Source organism: Apodemus sylvaticus, chromosome 7 (assembly GCF_947179515.1).
Source record: "Apodemus sylvaticus chromosome 7, mApoSyl1.1, whole genome shotgun sequence".
Lineage (NCBI taxonomy): Eukaryota > Metazoa > Chordata > Mammalia > Rodentia > Muridae > Apodemus > Apodemus sylvaticus.
Genome location: NC_067478.1, coordinates 66213755 through 66224080, shown reverse-complemented (window position 1 = coordinate 66224080; position 10326 = coordinate 66213755).

The window sequence follows — 10326 nt, the reverse complement described above, 5'->3', positions numbered from 1 at the left end:
CTCCATGGCGGCCGCCGCCCCGGGCCTCAGGCCGCCTCCTTCCTGCGGGCTGCGACAGGCGCGCGCCCGAGCTACGGGTCGCCGCTGGGGTCTCGAGAGACCCGCGCGCGCCCCGGATGGCGAGCGATGGACACGCCTGCCCCGCGCCGGGCTGGAGGGTCTGGAACGGCCTCCGCTTCGATCCTCGCCGCAGGAAAACCGCGGGCACTCGCCTACCGGCGATCGAAAGTGTCCGGTGGCGAGCAGAGCTACCGCGAGCCGCGCGTGGATGTTCGCGGAACGCTCCGGCAGCACCAGCACCGGAACTTAGGGCGGGAGGACAGCAGCAGCCGCAGACGGAGCCGAAGGGAGGGAGGGAAGGCGGGAGTGGGAGGGACGCTTAAATAGTATTGCCTCCTAAACCGTCCGACGAGCAAACGAGGCTAACCTAAAGAAAGGTTCCGCTGTGCGCAGTTAGCCGAGCCTGATCCGGGTTTGAAAGTCCCTAGTGCCCTTGATGCAAGGAGCCATCTCGCCCCCACAGGACCCTAGGATGCTTAGTCAAGACTGGGGGCGGAGAGAAGGCTACTGAATCTACAGGCTAGAAAGCACATCCAGTTTTATGATTAGTAGTGTGTGATACTGTCTACCAGTGATTCACTCGCGGGGGCGCGGGGCGGGGGCGGGGGGGACACAGGGAAAGGGGTAAGAGCACCCAAAAGATGCACTTTTGAATAAGGGCTATATGAGCCTCCGAAATTTGGAAGGGCGTGAGCCGCTGCACTGAGAAATAACTGAAAGCCCGACCAGACCTCCCAGGAAAGGGGATTAAGTGTGTAAAATAAAAAGCTAAGAGGCAGCAGTCATAGCCAGATGGAACTAGTCTCTAGTCCTGACCCTGCAGTACCTCCGTTGTCTCACTTACGTCACAGAATTGTTAGGATTTGAAAAAAGCATTTATCCAAAGAATACTATAAGCCATTCACGTACCAGGCTTTGGTTAGCATCAGAGATTTCTTCATATAGGCCAGGCCTTTCTCTCCTGGCACTTGTGTAGTTGTGTGGAGGAAGCAGACAAATAAATGATGAGTTTATTATTATAAAATAATGTAGAGTTGTTGGATTCAGATCATTACCATTTACTATGAAACAGGGCTATGGGTGTGGACTAGGAGACTTCATCTGGGTGGTCTGAGAAGACCTCCATAACAGGTGCCCAGAACAGAGGCTGGGTAAAGGAAATAGTACAAAGATCATGAGCAGAAGACAGATGGTGAGCTTAGAGCAGAAAGCAGTGTGGCTGCTGACTGTAGGAAGAGTTCTAAAGGATTAAGTCAGCAGGATGCAAGTCATGTGGCCCAGTGACCTATGCAAACGGTTCAGTTTACTCTGTGATGGCATTTAGGGAATTTTAAATAGGAAAGTGACAGGAGGGCACTTTTTTCTTTTTAAAGATCACGTGTATGCTGCCTAATGTGTGGAGAACATAGCCCAGGAAGCATAGAAGTACAAAGACCACTTAGGAGAAGCTGTGATTACAGATAATGGAGGATCAGACCACTCTTAGATTCTCTCCTACAGCACAATGCTACCTATTTCCAGATCCCTATGCAAATGTCTGGGGGCAGGTTTACAATATTTTAAAAAATAGTCTTGGAAGTAAGAACTGAAGATAAGATTTCCTTTTTGGGCTGGAGAGATGGCTCAGTGGAGTGGTTAAGAGCACCGACTGCTCTTCCAAAGGTCCTGAGTTCAAATCCCAGCAACCACATGGTGGCTCACAACCATCCAGAATGAGATCTGACTCCCTCTTCTGGATGGAGTGTCTGAAGACAGCTACAGTGTACTCACATATAGTAAATTAATTAATTAATTAAAAATATTTCCTTTTTAATATTTATTTATGTATTTTGTGTATATGAGTTCTGTGTCTGCATGAATACCTGCATGCCTTCAAAAGAAATAATCAAGTCCTATTAAAGATGGTTGTGGGCCAGCATGTGGTCTCAGAGAATTGAGCCTGGATCCTCTGGAAAAGTAACCACTGAGCCATCTCTTAAATCCCTAACTTCTCTGGAATAACTAGTAGGAGGGAAAGCTGGCCTGTTTTATGCTGGGACATCAGGTTGTAAGAAAATAAAGTTTTAGCTGGGCGGTGGTGGCACATGCCTGTAATCCCAGCACTCTGGGAGGCAGAGGCAGGCAGATTTCTGAGTTCAAGGCCAGCCTGGTCTAGAGAGTGAGTTACAGGACAGCCAGGGCTACACAGAGAAACCCTGTCTCAGAAAAAAAAAAAAAAAATCCAAAAAACCAAAAAAAAAAAAGAAAGAAAATCAAGTTTTTGATAGGCTATGCTGGCCAGTTGTGAGGGTTTGGGGGGGATTGTTTTGGGAGATTTAGGGGCTTGTTTTTTCTGTCTTGTGTTTTTGTTTGTTTCTTTGTTTCTTGTCAACTTGACACAAGCTAGAGTCTTCTGGGAAGGCAGAAAGTCAGCTGAAATAAAATACCTCCATCAGATTGTCGGTAGGGAAGTCTGTAAGGCATTTTCTTGATTGTTGATGGGGGTGGGGGCTCAGTCCATTGGAGACATACCAACCCTGGGCAGGTGGTCCTAGATGGTATAAAAAAAAGCAAGCTGAGTGAGGCCTGGGTAGCAAGCCAGTCAGTTCAGGACTTGCCTCCAGGTTCCTTCCTTGAGATCTTGCCTTGCTGTCCATCACTGATGGACCTGGACGTGTTGGCCAGACAAACCCTTGCCTCCTCAAGTTGCTTTTGGTCGTAGTGATTATCATGGCAACAGAAAAACATGCTAGAAAAGGGGCCTTAGCACTGTGTCCCTGAACTTCCTTCTGTGACTCTAGAGCACAAAGTTGTCCTCTCTTCTCTTTCTCCCTCCCTCCATCCTTCTCTCAGACTCACAACCTGGCTGCAAGCTGGCTGCCGTGGAAGTATGCCTGCCTCCTAAGTAAGGCCCTTCTCAGCCCTTTGACCCTGCCGCATCCTAACATTCTTTTCTCACCTGATTAGGTGAAGAAAATAATTTAAGAGTTTGCCTCCTGTCTCATTCCCATCGCTCTGAGTAAGACTTCCTCTTCCTCTTCCTCCCCTGCCCAAATCAGTTCAGTAAGTGTAACAAGACCGGGAGTAATCGAAGAGAGGGGCTCTCAGGAACTGCAGCATGGTCTCCTCCCCTACTAGGAAAAGACCTCTACTCTCAGCCCCGGGTCAAGAGTCCTGAATCACTTAAACAGTACTTAGAACTGGGCTCTGGGCTCTGGGTTGCTCAATAGTCATCCGCTACTGGAGACTATTTGGTTGCCTCTATTTACCTGGCCTTGGAGGGTAACATTTCTGTGGTCAGGCTGTGCAAATCTGGAAGGGATGAGTAAACAGGAGAAGGCTGCATATCTAAAGGCCAGAGTCCAGAAATGGTTCCTCGTGCTTTTGCCCTCTTAGCCTCTCCCTAGACAAGAAAGCCTAAAACCACAAATGGTACAAGCAGTTTCATCCTTGTGGGTTGGCTAGTGGTGGTGAGCTGAAGCTGTCTCCCTGAACAAAAAGGCAGGGTGGCTGGCCTTTCCCGGCCCTTTGCTTTCTAGAGAGTGAGGCCTGCAGGCAGTATTGCTGCCTTCCATGGAAAGACAGTCCTCTTTCCATACTAGGTTGTCCCAGCCCAAACGCTCTGAAGCAACAGGGTTCCCCGGGTTTTTGTAGAAAGATCTTATATCGTTTTCAAACACCAGTAAAGATACCCATTTTAATCCTACGGTCCTCTATTGGTGCCAAGGAAGAGCTGACTCTGCTGTTGACCAGATCTCCATTGGATTCCCATATCTGTAAGCTGAATGTGACTCCAGGCAAGTTTCACTTATGCAATAAGTTGAGCACATTCCTTTCCGGATTGTGGGGGGAGGACTTGCAGGCCCCCTGGCCAAGTCCGGCCTGGAAGGGCATCTGTCGGTATTACACTCTTCTCTCCTCTGGCTCTGGCATGCATCTGTCTGCTGTGCTCTCGGGAATGTCCAGACTGTGTGTCTGTCTCTAAGCGTAACACCCACCACGTACAGGGCTGGAAGTGGGTGGACAGCGGTTCATTCAGAAGGGCTCAGAGCTAAGCATGGCAACTTATGCCTATGAACCCAGCACTGAGAAAGCTGAGGCAGGAGAATTACCATGAGTGTGAGTGTGAGGCTAGTCCGAACTGACTCTGTTGAGAAAGAGAGACTATTCAGAGACCCCAGCAAAGTTACAGAAGGAAAATGTTAGCACTTAAAATAAATGATTTTTTTTTTTTGGGCTTTTTTGAGACAGGGTTTCTCTGTGTAGCCTTGGCTGTCCTGGAACTCACTCTGTAGACCAGGCTGGGCTTGAACTCAGAAATCCGCCTGCCTCTGCCTCCCAAGTGCTAGGATTAAAGGCGTGTACCACCACCGCCTGGCTAAAATAAATGATTGCTGAGCAGACTGGGGAGCCAGGTTCACAGGATGGGCAGCCCATCAGCCTCTTTTTTTTTTCCTAAAGATTTATTTATTTTATGTATATGAGTACACCATTGCTCTCTTTAGACACAGCAGAAGAGGACATCAGATCCCATTACAGATGGTTGTGAGCCACCGTGCGGTTGCTAGGACTTGAACTCGGAACCTCTGGAAGAGCAGTCAGTGCTCTTAACTGCTGAGCCACCTCTCCAGCCCCCCATCAGCCTCTTCTTCCTCTGTTTCCCGGTCCTGGTGTTTCCCTGAAAACCAGATCTAATCATGGGTCACACTGAAGCATGGAAAGATGGCAGCCTGTGGCTCTGTTCAGCCCTGCCACAGTCCACTCAGGGAACCAGACTGGAGCAGTAAGGCTGCTGTAATCAACTGCCCTTCCCCTTCCCTGACAGTAGCCCCAGCCAGGTGTTCGGGATTTTGATGATGACAGTGACCATAGGAGGTGGCTCTCACTGAATGTGGCTCCAACTCCAAGCCAGGGGTCATAGTAACCACTTCACGCAGGCCAGTTCAGTTTACACAAGCTGCTTAAGTGTGGACTATTGTTGGCACCCTGGCACTGAGGGACTCAGGCAGAAGCTAGAGGGCAGCTTGGCTCTGACCTCTTCACTAGAAAGTGATAGAAAGTCTGAGTGCGTCTGACTCCAGTTCCTCCCTAATCTTCCCTTACCTGCTCCTCTTGCCTGGTCCAGCCAGTTCTCAGTCTAGGTGCCTGGGGCCTTCCTGCGGTCTGGACCTTTTCACCTGGCCAAGTTAGCTTATCTGTAATTTTATACTACCTGAGAAGGGCTCAAGGAAGCCTCAACCCCCCCCCCCCCCCACACACACACACACACACCAGGCTGTCCTCATTGCTACCCCAGAAATGCAGGCCTAGACCCAAGCACTTGTCTCCTGCTAGAGATCTTCAGAAAATGTCCCTGAGTGTCACACACCTTCTTGAACCCCGAACCCCTTTCTAATCAAAGCTTGTGTCTGCACAGCACCTCGCTATCTTAAGAGCACTTACACACCCACCTAGTACAACTTCTTCATCTCAGCCCTCCTGACTGCCCTCCAGAGCCCGACTGGCACGGGCAGAATCACACGTTCAGATCCACTGTGCTGAAACCTCAGGCCCATCACTAGCTGCGTGAGTGACGTCAGGCAAACTGCTGTTTGGACTTCTCAGGCTCCCTGTCGATAAAACGAGGGTGGCTGAGCCAGGTAAACCCTGCTGTCTTCCTTATCTCAATGAGCCTTTCCCCCCAAACCCTGTGGGAATAACCAGGGCAAGTCAGTTCTTGTCATCCTTGAAAATGAGATTAAACCACATGACCTCTAGGCTCTCTTCCAACTCTACCCAGCTACGATTCTGCCATGAATCAGTTATTTAAGGAAACGTTTTCACTCCTTATGCTGTAACAATCTCAAAAGACCCAGCCCTTCACACAAGGCCCTGTGTGTAGTCGACCGCCCTGCCAGATCGATGTTAGCCTATAACAATAGCCCCTGCCTCAGCCAGGCAGTGGGAAGGGCAAATGAGGAACCGTCTAAGTAGCATTTAGAATAGTGCCTGGCATTGAGTGAGCTAATAAACCATAGTCACGTTGTTATGTGTCCCATAATAACACTCCCCAAACCGTCATTAAAAACACTGGCTCACTAGGCATGGTGATGCAGGCCTGCACTCCCAGCACTCAGGAGGCTAAGGTGGGCGAGAAAGTGAAGAGCTTCAACTAGCTTGGACAACATAGCAAGACCCTATCTTGGTGGGGGAAGGGGAGAGAGAGAAAGAGAGAGAGAGAGAGAGAGAGAGAGAGAGAGAGAGCACACTTGGACTCTAGCCATACTTCCTGTGATCTTGAAACAAATTAACCACTCTATGCCTCAGTTTCCACATCTGTAAGACAGAGATGATGATCACCATAGCCACCTGTGGTTTTGTGGACTGGGTGAGCCCGTATAAGAGTAGGGAGAGATGGTTTCTGGCCTAGGCTTGGCATGTGTAAGTGACTGTTATCATTTATAAATGAACCCTGTGCTCAGTAACACCAAATAGTGCTCTCAAGCTGAGGTCAAGCTGGGATCCAGACCCCAGCCCAGTTGGCCCCAGATCTTGTCCTCGTACAAGGGTACACTGGGCACCATAAGATTCATGCATGCTTTAACAGAATTCTGCATTCAGCCTTTCAGACCTTCCTGTACGCAGGGAAACTTCTCCAGTGTGGAGATCTGGGAAGGCCTGCATAGAGACCGCTGGGGTGGGAGGACCATAGGACCCCTGAAATCTCCCCAGAGGAGAAGCAGGCTTTTGCTCACTGGTGTTTGGCCACATTGCTTTAGCATTCATAGGCCCCAAAAAGCCTAGAACCAGAGCAGCACCCACACCTGCCTGTAACCTACAGCAAAATCCTTAGCATGCACATTAATGTCACCCTTGGAACTGGGCCCCAGCTCATCAACAGAAACGGGCTCTGGCCGTCAGGCTTGTTCCATTTCTGAGGCGTGATTCATCCAGCAGACAAGACCAGACAGACTCTTATCAGCAGGAGGAGGAACTGGAAGGCAAACCCAGAGTTCAAAACAGCAAAAACAAACCTGCATAAGAGCTGGCTGGGGCCCACAGGTGCTGGGCAGCAAGGCAGCGGCGGTAGAGCCAGGCAAGCAAGAAAAGGAGAGTGGCTTCCCTCAACCAATTAATTCATCTTTCAGGGAGTCAGTCTCATGGACTTCAACAGGAATCCAACCAAGTGGGAAAATGTTAATGGCACTGCACGTTAAAATCTGCTTTGTAAAACAATAAGCTGTGATTCCCAATCGCTTTTTAAAGATCATTTGCTTCTCAGGCTGGTGTGGCAGCAAAGGTGGCAAAGGCCCTTGTTGTCAAGTCTAACAACTTCAGTCAGGATCCATGTGGTGGAAGGATCCAGAACCAACTCCCACAATTTTTCCTCTGACTTCCGCATAGGTGACAAACACCACACACGCTGGCTCACACAGATAGATGAATGTTTTAGAAAAAAGTTTGTGCTTTTCTCTTACAAAACAGCATGTGCTTGTTGAGAAATACTGAGAATGTGCTTGTTGAGAAATACTGAAGAAAATGTTCAAATACAATTTTTTTTTGTAAATTCCAAGCGTGTATATGGAATCCTACCAGAAGCAGGAAGAGTCTCTATAAGTTGTCAACGAGGCCCCTTTTATTTTCTTTTTTCTAAACTTGTATACATATGTACTGCATTAAACAAAACAGGAGCAGGCTGGAGAGATGGCTCAGCAGTTAAGAGTACTGACTGCTCTTCCAGAGGTCCTGAGTTTAAATCCATGTGGTAGCTCACAACCATCTGTAATGAGATCTGACTCCCTCTTATGGTGTGTCTGAAGACAGCTACAGGGTACTTACATATAATAGATAAATAAATCTTTAAAGACAAACAAGCTGGGCGATGGTGGCGCACGCCTGTAATTCCAGCACTCTGGGAGGCAGAGGCAGGCAGATTTCTGAGTTCGAGGCCAGCCTGGTCTACAGAGTGAGTTCCAGGACAGCCAGGGCTGCACAGAGAAACCCTGTCTCGAAAAAACCAAACCAAACCAAACCAAACAAACAAACAAAAAAAGACAAACAAAAAAACCAGGAGCTACAATGGCTAGTTTTGTCAACAAAACTCACTGTCCTGTGGGCCTGTCTCTGGGCAGGCCCACCTGGGCGTCAGCAGCACCTTTTCTGGGGGGCACTGCATGCATCCTCTCTGTCTCTGCAGCTGTGATCCCCTGCTTCACTTGCTGTGACTTCCCTGCAATGGTGGACTGTAACCTGGAATTCTGAGCTAAATATAAATCCTTCCTTCTCTAAATAGCTTTCTCAGGGTATTTCATAGCAGCCACCAGAGGCAAGGAAACCACACTTCCTTCTTTCTTTCTTTCTTTCTTTCTTTCTTTCTTTCTTTCTTTCTTTCTTTCTTTCTTTTCTTTTGGTTTTTTGAGACAGGGTTTCTCTGTGTAGCCCTGGTTGTCCTGGAACTCTGTAGACCAGGTTGGCCTCGAACTCAAAACTCTGCCTGCCTCTGCCTCCCAAGTGCTGGGATTACAGGCGTGTGCCACCACCGCCTGGCTTTTCTTTTCTTTTCTTTTCTTTAAAAAAACAAAACAAAACAGTGTGCTATCCCAGGCTAGCTGAGTTCCCCACTGTTATGATCTTGAACGTCGCAGGCTTCAGAAGGACCACACCAGGCCAAACAATTCCACGTGAGGTTTATTGAGAGGGGAAAGGGCAAAGGTGGCACTCCTCTTATAAATACACGGATGGTGACATGGTCACAGATAAGGTGAGCCCAATGGATTCTGGGAATATGGTGGTTATTGTCTTGGCAACAGGTGTCGAATTGTCATCTATTTGATGTCACAGGTTTCAGAGGTTGCAGTACCAACACCCACCTCTCCAACACTGGAGTTAACAGACTGTCTCACCATGACAGGTATGCCTGGTGAAGATCAAACCCAACACCTGTCCAAGCTAGGTACCTCCACCCAGGAACATAATTTTTTATTGACAGTTTTTTTTTAAAAAGATTTATTTATTTATTTAATGTATATGAGTACACTGTAGCTACACCAGAAGAGAGCACTGGCTCCCATTATAGATGCTTATAAGCTACCATGTGGTTGCTGGGATTTGAACTCAGGACCTCTAGAAGAGCAGTCAGTGCTCTTAACTGCTGAGCCATCTCTCCAGCCCCGTTGACATTGTACATTTAGTGCTATGCATGAGTGTTTTGCCTGTACACAGGTGCACCACGTGCATCCCCCAGTGCCCCGGGGCCTTCTGCTGTGAGCCACCTTTCCAGCCATTTCTTTACATTGTCCTCATTTGGTTATATCTCAGTAATACAATCCTAGTGATTCATTTACCAGATCAAATTGTTTAGTGTTTTTGTTAGTTTTCCCTCCAATGACAGAATGTCACTGTGCAACCCAGGCCAACCTCAAACTCCTGAGCTCAAGTGATCCTCCTGTCTCAGCCTACCAAGCAGCTACTAATAGTTCTTTTTTTTTTTTTTTTTTTTTTTTTTTTCCGAGACAGGGTTTCTCTGTGTAGCCCTGGATGTCCTGGAACTCACTCTGTAGACCAGGCTGGCCTCGAACTCAGAAATCCACCTGCCTCTGCCTCCCAGAGTGCTGGGATTACAGGCTTGCGCTACCACCGCCCGGCTACTAATAGTCCTTTTTATCTGTGGTTTTTATTTGCTATCATTTCACTCCCCATGGTGTTGATTCTTTTCTCTTTCTTCCTTTGTTTCTTTCTTTTTCCTTTCTTTTTTCTTTCTTTAGTCTTATGTTGTTATTTTTGTTTGTTTGTTTGTTTGTTTTGTTTTGAAGCATGATTTCTATATGTTAGAGCCCTGCTCTCCTGGAACTATGTAGACCAGGCTAGCCTCAAACTCACAGAGCGCTGCCTGCCTCTGCCTCCCAAGTGCTGGGATTAAAAGTGTGCATCATCATGCCGGGCATTTGATTCTTTCAAGAGAGACCGCACTCACATTTTTGATTGCAGTTTATCATTACAGTTATTCAATTTTATTGTTATTGCCAGTCTCTTTCTGTGCATAATTTTTAAAACTTGTAGATGTATTTATTTTATGTATATGTTTTTTCTGCATGTATGTATGTATGTATGTGCACCACATATGTGCCTTGTATTTGAGGGTGTCAGAAGAAGGTACAAGATTCCCTGGAACTGGAGTGACAGATGGCTGTGATTCATCGTGTGGGTGTTGAAAATCAAACTCAGTCCTCCAAAAGAGCAATGAGTTCTCTAACCACTGGGCCACATTTCCAGCCCACTGTGTCTAATTTTAAATTAAGTTTTATAGGG